At 33.2% G+C, this 16,952-nt stretch overlaps 1 pseudogene; it reads right to left on the reverse strand.

Annotated features, from left to right (window-relative positions):
- Nucleotides 1-1,581: 1,581 nt before the first annotated feature.
- On the reverse strand, nt 1,582-11,511 carry LOC149166371 (threonine synthase 1, chloroplastic-like; annotated as a pseudogene).
- Between the last annotated feature and the right edge of the window lie 5,441 nt (nt 11,512-16,952).

Below are 16,952 nucleotides of genomic sequence, written 5' to 3' on the forward strand. Positions count from 1 at the left end.
GGGAACAATGCTTTGGAGCACATCATTCTTCCATTCCTTCGCCTGCACCAAATGTTCAATGTGGACCATCGTCGACCATGCTTCCCACCATCACTGGACACATCAGAGATTGCAGGACAAGTTCAGCAGATGGAGGAACTCAACGCAAGGGGGACCATTGCTTCCTAAGGGGGGAGGAATGATCCAGGTGGATGTTGATGGCCGCCCACCAACCCATTTGGACCCCCACAACTGTCTCTTTCAGTCTTTTCAGTTTCCTAAATTGCAGCACAGTTTACTATTTTTAGCAGTTTTTCGGGTCCTGAACTTCCGTAGCCGTTTTGAGGCCCTGAACGACGTTTTTTTTGGGATTCTGGGGCAACATGGGTCCATGGACCGATGTTGCCTCCCAAAGTGGTAGTACTCGGATAGATCTTTCTAACGAGCTATCATACGTGTCAAACGAAGATCGTATGCCAAAGTTACGACCCCGGGAAATTGATGTACCAATTTACCCAAACGGGGCCCACAATTTGGCATTTCATCTTCTAGGGTTAGGTTTCGGGATGTGAAGGGTTTTTCATTGTTTCTCAACAATAAATAGGCCTTCGAGTCTCCTTGTAACACAGTTCGGAACAGTTCAGAGGCATGTAGCCGCACATCTCTTCTCAGAGATAAGCTACCATCGCCCTAGCTGGTTTCTTTCCATTTATGTTTGTAAGCATATTTCAGTATTTTCCATTAATGAAATGAAGTATTATTTCCGCTGCATCTTTGTGTATATGGTTATCGCATCTCTGTATTTATGGTTATCTCTGTAATCTATTGCGTTCCTGTTTAAATCCGGATCAAGAACTCATATTGAGTCCCTGAATTATAATTTCTCTGCTGAAAGACATAATAAAACAAGGCCACCATTGAAGCTGGACCGAAGACAGCCCTGGAGAATAGGGTGAACTCCTTATTAAAAATTGCTTGTGTCTTTGTGTTGCTTACTGCATTTCTCTGCTATCTTTCCATTCAAAATGTCTGTGTATTGGCAATCTGATCGATCCGTTGTTTCAATAACACAGAACACACACCAGCACATGAATCTATAATACCTTTTGTTTAATAAATCTTAGCTGAGGTCACTCATAGGGTGATTATCAGATCACCATGGAAATCCATTTTTCTCCAATAAAAGGGAACCATAACCACTTAACTGTCTAATAATTAGACAAATTTGCTAAGGGTCTCCCTTCAGAGTTTCCAACCACATCTATCTAATTATCAAAATGTATATTTACATACATATATAAATACAATATATTCATAAATAATTTAAATAGTTTATTTTCTCTACAACAATTAATTTAAAATTATATATTAATTTAAATGAAAAAAAAATATGATCAAATAAAGGTAATCATTATTAGGTCAATTTCAACTTAATTTATTTAACAAAACATGTAAACTTGTTATGAAATTTTTGGTTTAATCCCACTAATCCATATTGAAGAGAGAGACTTAGTGATTATAATAGTAGCTAGCCTAACTCACATAAACAAGACCACATTCCACTAATAACCCAATAATAATATTACACTTCCTGTTAAAAACTCACATCTGATCAATCACCATGGTGCTAGCGAATCCTCCTCGAGTAGGAGTACCATCAGGGTTCACATCGTTGTAGTTCCAAATCCTCTTGTTACAATATTGTTCCATTCTATCATTGCAGGCCTGGCACCTGTGACACAACCCAACAATGCAACCCACTCCTACATGTTCTCCCACTTTGAATTTCTTCACATCATTACCAATCTTTGTTACAATTCCCACCACTTCATGCCTGCATGCCACAAAAAAACTCACATAATTGTTATAAAGAAACTTCACATATATTAATGGTGATATCATATGATCTTAAAACAATATACATATGCACAACCAACAACCTTTGGATAATGAGAAATTCCATAGTTATTTCGAAGTTCATGCAAATCTGTGTGGCATATTCTGCAGTAAATGACCCTGATCGCCACATCTCTAGGTCCTGTGCTTTTGCCAAAGCCAAAGGATCAACTATTCATTTAAATTCAATGAAGTAAATAACTTGACATTTACCAAATTATTTTTGGTGGAAATTTTGTTTCAGAATATCAATATGAAAAGCTTCAACTCAAACTTTATCTTGAAAATTTGTTTCCTCATATATTTTCACTCAAAAAAATTGAATTTGTAAACCTATTAACTCACTTCCAAATAGACTCTTGGCATTCATATACTGCAGATGTCCTCCAGCTATATAAGTGAAATGATATGTTTTGTTTAGAAAAATCTTTGGCGAAATCACATAATTGATCATTTGTCGACGCGTTTCGAACCAACTAGTGTGGTTCATCGTCAGGACAAGTTGAAGATACAGATCCAGTATAGCGAGTTAAATAGTCCAAGCAGAGACTCCAACGACTAAAAAGACTAACGACTATTTTTCAACTTAAGGACCCAGTCAAACCCCTTTAACTAAATTAATATTAATATTCTTTATAATTATTATTATACTACTAGAGCTAAGTAAACTGGGTAAAAATTAACTAGATCAGAGATTATTAATCTATTTATATATTTAATATATAATTATATATAATATTTTTCAATATCTAATATAATACTATATTTAATATTTAGTTTTTAAATTATTAGAAAACTATAATTTTTACTAAAAATTGAATTAGATCAATGGTTAGTTATCAAACTAAATCATTTATTTATTTAAAATATTATATATATATATATATATATATAAATTAATATATTACCATACCTAACATTCTAATAATATTATATTTAATGTTTAAATATATATATATATATGTGTGCTCTCTTTTTTTTTTTTTTTTTTTTTTTTATATATATATAAATATATCAATTTAAAATTCTTTAATAACTAATCATTCTAATAAAATTTTTATTTAAAGTATAGATATTAAAATATTATATCAATTTCTATTTATATAATTAAAAAACTTTTTTTAAAATTTTTATCCTACACTATCTCTTAAGGTTAGTTCAATTAACTAGAACTAACAAAAAATCAAAATTAATCATCGCCCTTATGATCTTGATTTAGTCCCCTCTTTTTCCCTTTATATTCGAAGATTATTAAATTTGGCAACCTGGGAATATTTAACATAATATATGATTGAACTATCCTTAGATTGTACGGTAATTATTTACTTTTTATTAACCTTATATTTTTAACATCCTTATGCTATAAATACATGTATAATTAAAATATGCATTTTTCTTAACTAATCAATATTACTTTTCATTTATTCATTTGATTAATTTTGATTTTTTGTTAGTTCTAGTTAATTGAACTAACCTTAAGAGATAGTGTAGGATAAAAATTTTAAAAAAAGTTTTTTAATTATATAAATAGAAATTGATATAATATTTTAATATCTATACTTTAAATAAAAATTTTATTAGAATGATTAGTTATTAAAGAATTTTAAATTGATATATTTATATATATATATAAAAAAAAAAAAAAAAAGAGAGCACACATATATATATATATATATTTAAACATTAAATATAATATTATTAGAATGTTAGGTATGGTAATATATTAATTTATATATATATATATATATATATAATATTTTAAATAAATAAATGATTTAGTTTGATAACTAACCATTGATCTAATTCAATTTTTAGTAAAAATTATAGTTTTCTAATAATTTAAAAACTAAATATTAAATATAGTATTATATTAGATATTGAAAAATATTATATATAATTATATATTAAATATATAAATAGATTAATAATCTCTGATCTAGTTAATTTTTACCCAGTTTACTTAGCTCTAGTAGTATAATAATAATTATAAAGAATATTAATATTAATTTAGTTAAAGGGGTTTGACTGGGTCCTTAAGTTGAAAAATAGCCGTTAGTCTTTTTAGTCGTTGGAGTCTCTGCTTGGACTATTTAACTCGCTATACTGGATCTGTATCTTCAACTTGTCCTGACGATGAACCACACTAGTTGGTTCGAAACGCGTCGACAAATGATCAATTATGTGATTTCGCCAAAGATTTTTCTAAACAAACGTTATGGATCACAGAAGTCTAAATTCCTTGATGATATGTTTTCTCAGATATTTCTACTCAAGAAATTGAATTGGTTAACTTATTAACTCACCTTCAAATAGATTCTTGACATTCATAGACTGCAGATGTCCTCTAGCTATATAACTGAAATAGTAGATTCTTGACATTCATAGACTGCAAATGTCCTCTAGCTATATAACTGAAATGACTGATTAATGATAGACTCAATGTTACTGAAATTAAATTATATTCTTTTATAATCAAGTAAACTTTCTTGAACCCTATTTTTTTTTTATGGTAATGGTTCTTTCTGGCTCTTTCATACTGTTTTTTATTTTCTATTTTTTTTGCATAATGAAGGTGGGATGTAAGAATATGGGGATGGGAGGAATCAAATCTTGGAAAATCTTCTCGACCTATTTAGTGGACATTACAGATCTTCACTTTACCTCTTCATGCGAGGAATTCCAATTATTTGACTTGTTTTGCACACCGCTTCTGAAAGCTCATTCATGTTTTATGCTCGCTTTATTCATTCATAGCAGTTGATACCCCCATTAGTAGACCAGAGAGCTCAAGGAATTCTTCGTGAAGAATAGCCAGATGCAAATGGCCTCTTTTCTCTCTAGTTATACCCATACCCTATCGTAATATCTATGTAAAGCAACCTTATTCACCGTGATCGATACAGATATCTACTAAATATTGCTAGTAAATACAAAAATAGCAGAGGATTTTTTTCATACTTCGTTAATAAAGAGACTCTTTGGATTTCGATATAGGCTTAAGGCTTTAATTATGTTTTTCCGGGTAACTCTGCTGCTGACATCCAAATGTAAGGTATCAATGAAGAGCCGACACCAAACTAATTTTCTCCATGGTCATGGCTTATTTTAACATAGCATTGGAATAAATTAATACGGGGAAGACTATCCTAAATTAATAAATTTGGGGGAGGCCACATCTATGGATCCAATGGATTTGAGTATTCAGAAGGCAATGCTCAAAATCGAGGTTTTTATTTATGGAATCAAGATTTGGTGACGTGACGACAACTGGGCTTCACAATTTCGATTATATTTTATCTTGAATTATGCCAATTTCTTATAGAAATTGTGAATTATGTTGATAATGGCGTTTCATAGCAATTGTGACGCATAGGGTAAGTGACTGAAAACAAATAGAAATCCTGGACCTTGACCCTACGGTGGCCACCTGATCCTATAATGTGGGGATATCCCTACCTTTGGAGATTCAAATCGATTCTAACTCGGGTATGTTTCTTCATTTTAATAGGGATATTGCTTTTGGTGAAAGCAACGATTCCGGTGTGTTATCCTCCACAATATCCCAAGGCTGAGAAGGGAAATCGAAGGAGGTAACCTCAAACCACTTACGGTTCAGAAGCTAGCCCTACTAAACCAGAGAGGGATCTTTCTATGAATTCACAACCAAAAATGACTAGAATGGAAAAGGATGTTAGGCTAGATATGTTAAGCTCGGGTAGGGTTTTGAAAGTTTTAGGTATTGATGCTGGACAAGGAATGAAAACCAGGTAGCTAGGTCAAAGGATGAAAGGGTTACAACAGCAAAGATATAGAGGAGAAAGGTAGCAATAATTTTGTGATGGCTTTAGGGTTTGTCAGTGTAGTGTAGTGTTTGGAAGGAGAAAACGGTCTTAATGAGCATGAGCACATGAATTCATTAAGTTTAGAAGGAAAAATACACAAAATGATTTTCCCATAAAAGCAGAGCTTTATGCAAAGAATTATGTTTATAAACTTTAAGGAAAACCACTAAAGAAACAAGATATGAAAGGAGAGATGTATATCATTCAAGTAAAACTAAAACAAAGAAAATACATCATCACAAACTCACTGCACATGAATTCCTAGATAATAGCTACAAACTGCTCCTTTGATTTCTTGAATAAAGTATCCAAGTACAAGCTACAAGTGTTCTCTTCTTTGATGTCCAACCTGTTCTATGACTAAGGAAATGATACATATAGACCAAAACAACACCTCCCTGCTCTCAGGGGTCAAATCCATGAGTCTAGGAACTGCTACATGAGGTGTTCCAACCAAACCCTAATGTCTAGGGAGGTTAAAACAACTCCTCCAATTAAACTTTGACTCAAACCACTCTCATTAATGAAGCCTAACTTTACATAAAACAACTTTAACAAGACTATTTACTCATCATTATATCATAATTACATCAAGGTTAATAAATTACACCATAAAAAGTTGAATCCAACTGATAAAACTGAAGAAAAGTTGTCACAGGAAAAAATGTAGCAAAATCAGCCAAAAACACAGCGAGCCTGGAGAAAACACAGTGAATTTGGGAGAATTGGTTTTTGAAGGCCTTCTTGAAGTCCAAATTCTGATCTTGATGGCTCATTGGAAAGTTGTGGATGTCTGCTACATGATGGAATCTTTAGGAGTTGAAAAATGTTACTTCTAGCCCCTCAATAATTCATTCTCCCATAGGTACTCTTAGAAACACAGCATGGTCTTCAACAGGAGGGCAGAAAAGTGATTTTTAGGTGGTTTTGGCCATTTTCACCTGTCAAAACCTGCTAAATGTATTCTCCCTTGGCATAAATGTGATATATAAGTCATGCCAAATCCATATATGCAAACAAAATGTGATTGGAGCTCCCTAACAAAAGCGCAGTGTGGGGCACACTATGTTTTTAACTCCATGATTGTGTCAAAATTGCCAAAACATTCTGGGTTTTTTACAAAAATAAGGCTTAAAGATGGAGCCATATATATCTAACCATAAATATTTTTGAAAAAATGAGAGGTTTTTTTGTTCTTTGTTATGTTAGGAAGAAAAACCTCCTCCAGTTTTAAAAAATAGTTTTCCATTTGTTCATAATAGAAGTTTGAAGTTGGTCACTTAAAATTGGAAAACCGCAGTGTGTTGATAGCAAAAAATGCATTGAAAAGTTTGGAGAGTGATTTGGAGGCATTCCCAGAGGATTTTTGGGTTGAAAGTGGTATGGTTGGAAATCTAGGGATGTCTTCTACACAATAGAGTCATCAAGCACTGCAAACACCTGCTCCAAGACACCTAAAAATTCAATCTGCCAAGACTACTCCAGAAGTGCAGCAACTGATTTGTCTCTTGGAATGATTTCTTGAGAAATGGTGAAGACATTATCTATTGTGTTGAATTTGGCTCATATATACTGATATGACCTCCTTTGTGCCTCTTTTTTTTCAGATGATTCAGATTCCATGGCAAGCCCTAGCTCAATGGGAGAGGAATTAGGGTTTTAGTTGTAGGGAAAAACAGGGGATTTGGGTAGTTTGAGGAAATTGAGGGAGATGAAAGGGATAGGGAGCTTGTAAATTCTTGGTAAAATTTGGAGAGATATTGAGGGATGTTAGGGAATTGGGGAAAGTGAAATTTCAGGATTTGAGTGGGGGAAGAGCTTCAAAGAGGGAAAACACAATCCTAACCTAGGAAAGTGTAGTCTAGGCTAGGATTTGTGGGAAAATGATGAAATTGAGGGATGGGATTGATGGGGAGTGTTTAGGAATGTATAATAAGGATAGAGAGATGTTTATGAGCTTAATAATAAGAGTTTTGTTTATCAATTCATCATGGATGTCATGAAACTAAGAAAAATGCACTCAAAACCCTAGGAGAGGGAAATGAGTTTTCCAAGCACAACTGAAGCACAAACAAGGTGAAATTGAGGTCACTTATTTGAATTTGATGAGATAAAACCTGAATTTGATTATGGAACCTGCTGCAACAAATATTGGAGCTCCTTTTGGAAAAACACAACACTTCTGGCAAAAGCGCAATGCAACAAAAGAAATCCACTTTTGGATGGCAAGAAATGGTCTTTGGTGAGTGTGAGTGAGTTTTCTTGGTAGAGGGATGTCCCTTGAAAGTGGACTAGGGATCAAATATGCATTCGATTCTCCCAATCTATAACACCTTTTGGAAAATTAAAAGAGGTTAATGTTCCTTAATGTGTGCTTGACCATAACCTCTCTCATATTTTTAGAACTCATCCCCGCTTACCCAAAAACTATCTCAGAAGTTAACTGGGTAGAAGGCTGAAAATGTCCAGTAAATCCCCTATTTTTAGTTGTGACATCCATCTCATGGTTCAAGAAGGTTTAGAAAACCCCACACAATACCTTGAGCATAGAATAGATGAGCACCCAAAATCTTTTGTTCTACCCCAAACACCCAGGAAGCTGGAGCAACTGCCAATGCATGCAAAAGAATGTACAAATACAAATGAAGAGAAAATTCAAAGGATGTTCCATGAGTGTTGCCTCCAATTGAGGTAGCTTTTCCTGTGACTTTCATCCAATCCAGTGCCATCTGAGAGAATAAGAAATGATGTACATTGTGCTTTCTTATATCCTATAAGTTGTCTGAAACTATTCTATTATGTCCATAATCAATGATGAGTGCACCACCACCATATTAACATAAGCAGACCCTAGCTTCTCAGATTCACCATCAACAATCTCAAAGTCAGGCTTAGATTCACCTAGTGTTTGCACTGTCCCAATATCAAGAGTTGTGATATGTTTTATGAGGATTAATTCATGAATTGGAATTTCTTTGTTAGGTATAGGAAAAGAAGTCCTTCTACTACTTGGGGAAGTCTTTCACCACCTTCACTATTCACAATAACTTTGGTACTAAAATCAACAATAGTTTAGATATGTTTTCAACCTTTGCCTCCTCTATTTTCAAGTAATTCTCTAGTTGTTCACCACGAAGACAATGCTCTTGATTGTCATGACAAGCCTTTTGGTTCAATTGCAACCTTACCCAAAACCTGCTACTAATAAAATAGTATGAGCTATGAAATCCTTAAATTTGGGAACGCCACAAAATGAGCTCAATACGCTCATGAACTGACACGAAAATTATAGAGTACCAACACAGTGAGCACTCAGTTCATTGTGCTCTATAGTATGACCGCATTTCCATCTCAAGGGTTTTGGAAGTTCAGAGGATGGGTGATTAACCAAGCCAAGCCTTCGTGGCTTCAGGAAAATGGAAACTTCCTCTTCAGATTTTCCTCTCAAGAATGCAACCCTCAGCCTACCCATGAACCACAAAAATATGGCAATGAACATCCTAGGTTTGATGAATCATTACACCCACTCATGCTGAGAATTATGTCCAAAATTTGAAATCTTGTGCTCAATTCATTGTGCTTTGGAGTATGATTATATTTCCATTTCAAGGGTTTTGGAAGTTTGGAGGAAGGGTGGTTAACCAAGCAAAGCCTTCGCAACTTCGGGCAGATGACAACTTCCTGCTCAGATTTTTCTCTAAAAAATGCAACCCTCAACTTACCCATTTCCTTCATTTTGTTGTTTTTTTTAATCCCAATTCAAATTTGCATAGGACTCCCTGTGCTTGTATTAATATCGGCCTTCTTCAACATGGATTACTGCTAGACTCACTGAAATGGAGAAGAACATATCCAAGCTCTAATGGCGAAGAAAACTCTGACTCTCTGAAATGGAGAATAACCTATCCAAGCTCCAATGGTGAAGAAAACTCTACAGACCAATAAAATAGCGAATATAATTAAGCACCAATCGAACCTGGAAAAGGAGGGTTTGCATATTTGAATTTCATGTCAGGATTCGCTTTTGAGTGATAGTCAATCTTGGATTGTGTATACTTCGGCCCATGAGAAGTACTGACAACAACGGTCATGTCATTAAGCCTAATAATACCCTTACTTCTGAGATTTGTCAATGCTACAAGAGCCACTCGAGTATGAGGGCATATAAACATACCTTTCAGATCTGCGAGAGCTCATTAGGGGAATTTTGAGGTCTAAAATGGGCCTCCTAAGGAAATTATAAAATAATAGTGAAAACAATAAAATAAGATTATATTACACCATCAAATTTTAGAAGGAAAAATGAAAAAACTATTTTTTCAACTCATATTGTCAACTTATCTTCCTATGGGTTTACTCAAATGTCAAGAAGGAACACTTGTTGGATGAATAATTTGATTCCTCATCCAAGGAGTACCCATGTTGCATACTTTTGATGGACCCTACTACACGAAAAATTAGTAATACATGAAAAACATGATTGCAATCACGTTTTTTCATGTATTTCTTATTTTTTTTGTAGTAGGGTCCATCAAAAGTATGCAACATGAGTACTCCTTCGATGAGGAATTAAATTTTTCATCCAACAAGTGTTGCCGCTTGAAATTTGAGTAAAAACTTAGGGATATAAGTTGAAAAAGTAGTTTTGTTATTTTATTATTTTTTAATATTTTTACTTTTTTACCCCAAAAGTGGTGAATCATCCCCCATGGTTGACATAATCATCTTGAATCCTATTGGTTCTTATAAACTTTATTTTGGTTGTACATTTTTCTTAGGAGGCCCATTTTATACCTCAAAAGTTCTCTAATGGTAGCAGCCATAAACTTCTCCTCGGCTATTCCATCTGAATTCTTCAATGCATAAACAACTCAATTGATTGACACAGGATCACCAATCTATCTCGTCGATGCGAAGGTGGAATTGGTAGTCACATGATTAAATTCATTCCACCTTGACTTACAGTACAAATACAGAGGATTGGCCTTGGCAGCCTACGCACAGACAAAGTGAGGAATAACATTCGTCGGGCCCAGCTCCAGGCACATCTAGAACCCATTATAAAAGGCATAGATATTCCCCAAGTTCTCACCGGGCATAATGACCTAATTTGGCACCTCCCAACCAAACTACTGCAAGATATCGATCGTTGCAGTCTTCTGCCCCAACCGCAAACTATTGAGCGAATTTGCCAGATAAATCGACAACTCTACAGTCACCTCCCAGACCAACCTCATACACCCATTGAAATCAGTGTCCAGACTAACACCAACGTACCATTGGAAATTGACTGCACTAACTGTACAATCGAGTTGTGATTTGTAGGCAGAAAGACAATAGCAGGCATCCCTACAACAACAAAATATGCTGACAACACAACCGATGTATTGCCAGTCGAAGCACAACCCACACCAACACTGGTGCCAAGCACCCTAGCTTCTTCCCTAATATTCTGGTCACTATGCCTCCTCCTACCTCTTGTACCGTTGCTTTCACGGGGTGTTGATTTGGCTTTTGGATCATGGTCTACTGAGACTGCTTGTGATTCGGTGAGCACACAACCAGGGTTTCTGAGGTTAAATGTTGTGATTTTCGTGCCTGGGTTGAGCCATCTTTGCCTATGCTGAAAGCGCACTTGATGCCCTGACTTGTTGGAGAAACGATTTTCCCTGCAACATTGTTGAGCTTGCCATGGCCATTGCAGAGAAAACCCAATATCCAATATTTGGCACCAATCGTACCTATGCGCCCATTGTGTCTTCCGAAAAAGTGAGTAAACGACAATCGAAGCCATTGTGTCCTCCGAAAAAGTAAATTAAACGTGAGAATCGAAGCCGTAAAAGTAAACCAGAATCTGTAAAAGTAAACAAGAATCGACATTGCCATGGGAAAATGGTTCACGAACACATGTCATATTTTCCTTGGATAGGAAGACGAAAATGAGGCATTGGGATTGGCTGCGATGAACAGTGTTTGCCCAGCCAATTCTATATAGGGAACACCTTCGGTGTAACAAGGATATTGTGGAAAACCGGATTATCACACCTACCTGTTCGATTTTCATAGTGTGATGCCACTTTGCATGTTTCATTCCACAAATGTCCCATTTAGCATTCCGCCCCAATTTCTACTTTACTTTTATAGATATGATGGTCTCCGATTTCAAGTTTATGCGATCTTCATATTTGTGTAAATCAGTTTCCGGATTCATATCACATTTGGTTGTTGTTGTAATCGACGTTTCGAACCAGTGACGATGGTTCATCATCAGGATGAGAAAGATTTGTGAAAGACTGGTCCACCATTTAGTTCAACAAATAGATGTCGGAGATGAAGAGCCGACAATGACCTTAGAGAGTTGTAAAATTGACTATAAATTTAATTATTAAATTAAAGATAAAATTAAAAATTAAAATAACTATTATTGTGATTCTTAATAATAATTAATTATTATTATTATTAAGTATCTATAATAATAACCATTAATGATTAGTTATAACTATAATAATAATTATTTAATAATAATAATAGGAATATTTTATCTATAATAATAATTATTGTATTAAGTTATAATAATATAACTAATTTTATTAGAATTAATCAATTAATAGTTAATATTTATTATAATTAAAAGAATAATAATTATTTAAATATTTATTATAATTAAAAGAATAATAATTATTTAAAGATTAGTTATAATAATAATAGGAATATTTCATTTATAATATTATAACAAAAATTAATTATTATAATAGCATCTAGCTTACTATACAAGTAACAAGTAATTAGTATCTAATTATAATATTTAGTAACTAATTAATTAATTAATTAAATATAATAAAATTAGTTATATTATTAAAATAAAATAAAATTAATTATCATAATTAAATAAAAATTTGATTATTATAATAATTATGAATCAATTAATTAATTTATTAGAATTAAAATATAATAATAATTAAAAAAAAATTAAAAATCTATCTAACTAATTAATCTAATAAAACATTACAAAATTGTCACATTATGCATAATCTGCACTTCGGTGCGCGATGTAATGGTCGGGGCGGTCGGTTGCACGCCCCCCGGCCGAGTTCAAATCCTACTGAGCTGCGCCCCAGTGCTGCAACGTATTCTGTCCTTGCTCGATATGCCGGCTGTTTACAATGATTGTATGTATGATTTGACGGTTTTTCAGCTCAGTCTCACAGTGTATTGTAATTAAAAGAGGGCCCATTACGATTCTCCTGGGAACTAGCCCCTCCTATTAAAAAAAAAAACATTATGCATAATCTATTAATAATAATAAAAAACTATTTATTAAAATGAAAATAATAAAATACAATTTATTACAAAATTATAATAAAACTTTAAACATGGTTAATAATTATTTTAAATAATAAAATAATATAAATTAAAATTAAAAATAAAAATAAAATTCCAAGCCGACCTCATCTCCTTGAAATCAAAGTTATCTTAACAGTATCTTAATATTATTTATACTCTCACTTAGCTCTTCTTCTATCATCATTCAATAATTGTCTTAATGATGGATCCCTGCTGGGATTTGAAACGTTGATAAGCATGATTATTACTGTGAGTACTCCGAGATTCAACTAAAAAAATGAACTACAGATCCATGAAATCCAAAAATATTAAATTAAAGTTAATTATAAAATTAAAATTTCATTGAAATTAATTATAAAATTTTAGTTATTAAATTAATTTTTTTTATTAAATTGAAGTTTAATTATTAAATTAAATTTTGTTAAAATTCATTATAAATTTAATTATTAAATTAAATTTTGAGAGTGGGATTTTAAAGTTTAAATTAATATATATTTATATAATGTTGAAGTTTAAATTAATATAAATTTAATAATTGTAGGTTTAATTCTTGAATTAAAGTTTTAGAGGGAGATTTTAAAGTTTAATATTAGGTAAATTTTGATTATAAATTTAATTATTAAATTAAAGTTTAATTATTAAATTAAAATTTATTAAAATTAATTATTAGATTTTAATTATTAATTTTGTTTTTTATTAAATTAAAATTATATTAAAATTAATTATAAATTTGATTATTAAATTAAAGTTTTAGAGTGGGATTTTAAAGTAACATTACATAAATATATACTAATTTCAATTGATGTTTAAATGATAAATGGATATAAATTTGAATTAGTTATAATTAATTAAATAAAATGATTAAAAATGTAATGTGATGCGAGTAAAGAATTAATGTGTTTGAGATTTATTTAATTAATAAATGATAAGTGATATTAAATTTTATAAAGATTATTATATTAAATTATGATTAAGAGAGATAGGAGAGTATTAGTATGAGAGATGATGATAAATTGCTGAAGACGTGAATCATTAAGGAGGTTGGAGAGAGTTTATGGTGAGTTTAGAGTAGATGATAAAGTGGGAATCTAGTTCTCACTTATGGTCCATCCATCGTCTCTATTGAGGTAGTTAAGGTGTTTGTTGATTTCTATGGCTTCTCTGAATTTCCTCAGGAAGTAGTGATCACTTCTAGCTAAGATGCGGGTATTTTCTATACAAATTTAATGCTTGGTTTTATCAAAATGTTCTACTAAAGCTGATGTTTTGGATCGATTATGTTTAATATCAGCAGAGTGTTCCTGGATTCTGGTGTTAAAGGATCTGCCAGTTTCTCCTACACAGGGTATGCCACACAAGCAAGGAATTAAATAGACACCCTTATGACATTTGGGATCAATTAGGTCTTTTACTGGATTGAGGAAACTTCGGATGGTGTTTAAAGGTTTGAAGGTGTTTAAATCTTATTCTTTTTTAGGATGTGGGAGATTTTATCAGTGGTCCTTAAAATGTAAGGGAGGTTTACTTTACCCACAATATTATCAAAAAAATTATTATTCTTATTTCTAGTGTTTGCTTTGTTTATGGCTTTAATGGATTGACGTTTGTTGTACCCATTTTTTAGGAATACCTTTATAAGATGTTCTTTTTCTTTTTCTAAGTGTTCCTTGTCAGAGATTCTCAGAGCCTTGGTGGCCAAGGTGTTGAGGACACCGAGTTTATGGGTGGGATGATGATGAGAGGAAGCATGCAGATATTGTTCGGTATGAGTCTTCTTACGATACACCTGGTGGGATATGGAGCCATCATCATCCCTGGTGATGAGGATATCAAGGAAGGGGAGGCTATTGTTGACCTCAACTTCCATGGTGAATTTAATGGAAGAGGATAAACTGTTTAGGTATTGCTTGAAAGTTTCTAGGGTTTCTCTTCCATGAGGCCATATGATAAACATGTCATCAACATATCTTTTCCACAATTTAGGTTTCAAGGGTGAAGTCATGAGGGCTTTGGCTTCAAAGTCTTCCATGAATAAATTGGCAATAATAGGGGACAAAGGAGACCCCATGGAAACACCACAAGTTTGTTCATAAACATCACCCATAAAGCTGAAGAAGGTGGATCTTAGGCAGATTTCAATTAGCTTTGATGTGTCAAGATCCGTTAATTTGCAGATAACTTCCATGGCATCATCAATATGGATATTAGTATATAAAGAGGTAACATCAAAACTTACCAAAATGTCATTTTGATCAAGTTTGATGTTCTTAATTTCTTTAATGAATTGGATAGAGTGTTTGACAAAAGAATTAGAGTTTCCCACAAGGGGTTTTAGTTTCTTGGCAAGGTGCTTAGCAAGATGGTATGTGGGCCCACCAATAGTGTTTACTATGGGTCTAAAGGGGGTGCCTTCCTTGTGAATTTTAGGAGCACCATAAATTCTAGGCATGTAAGGATTGTTAACTAGGAGGTTTTTATTGTCTTGCATCTTGCTTATTTTGATTAAGTTGCATACTTTTTTGGAGATTATTTTTAATGGGTTCTTATTGAGTTTTTTGTAGCAACCACTATTATTTATATGATCTAACATTTTTGCGCTGTAGTCACTTTTGTTCATGATGACAATGGCCCCTCCTTTGTCTGCTTTCAACACCACGACATTGGGGTTGGAGTTCAAAGATTTGAGAGCTAGATATTCATTTTTGCTAATGTTACTCTTGGGGGGTTTGTATTTCCTAAGGGTGATAGAGCAATCTTTTCTGATTTGTTCCTTGATGTTATCTGGAAGGTCTTTAATGCCATCCTCAATATTGCAAAGAATGTCTTCAACAAGAATCTTACGAGGTGTGATAGAGAAATTTAAACCTTTTCTTAACAAGTTGAGGATGTGTTCACTTAATTGGAGGTTAGATAGATTGATAAAGAGATTGTCCATATGGTTGTTACTATTAGGGTTGGTGTTTTTATTAATGTATGAAATACAATTATTTCTCAAGCTTGAGCACATTCTACAACTATATAGTCTATCCCTCTACCTGATTGACTGACTCTCGCCAACACTTAGACAATTTTCAAGCCTTCCAACCTCCTATTTCCTTGCATCGTTCCTTGAGGAATTAGGCCCCGATTAATTAGGAAATTCCTCAATTGGAATTGTGCAATCTTTTAGGCTCATCCTTTGACTACATGCACCACATGTACAACCTGGAATAGTCTACAATTGATAGTACACTTCCCTTGAACCTCTATATCAACTAGGTAATTCGAGTTCTCTGCATGCATCAATTATTTTGGGTTGATTGATCATTTAATTGAATAATCACTGATTGTGGCTAAAGTCACACCCCACTACTTGACCCTCTATTAGTTCCTCTAACAGTTGGAACTATTTTAAATAACAATAACTTAATTTAACTGAAATAGAAATTTGAATTCTCTCTAGTTTGACCAAGGCAAAGTCAAACTATGATTTTCTTGCTACATTTTCAACACTCCCTCTCAGCAAGAAATGGATTATTAGTTACCCCAATCTTGTCTCTAGGGAACTCGAATTTTCCTCTTGACAAATCCTTTGTCAAAATGTTTGCATCTTGTTCCTTTGTAGGAATGTATTCCAACAACATAATCTACCTCTGCACACAATCCCGTAGATGGTGATACCTGAGATCTATATGCTTGGATCGATCATGAAATACATGATTTTCATAGATTTTGATACAACTATGATTATCACAATAAGATCCATCATTTGACCAAATAACCTAACAAGAATCTCTCTCATCCAGATCACCTCACATGCTTCTTGACTGGCAACCATGTATTATGCTTTTGCTGAGTTGAGTGCCATTGATCTTTGCTTCCTGTTGTATCAAGAAATTGTTGTGGACCCAA

This window comes from Pinus tabuliformis, chromosome 5_1 (genome assembly GCF_031772625.1).
Source record: "Pinus tabuliformis cultivar Carrire ecotype Pingquan chromosome 5_1, CPIR1, whole genome shotgun sequence".
NCBI lineage: Eukaryota > Viridiplantae > Streptophyta > Pinopsida > Pinales > Pinaceae > Pinus > Pinus tabuliformis.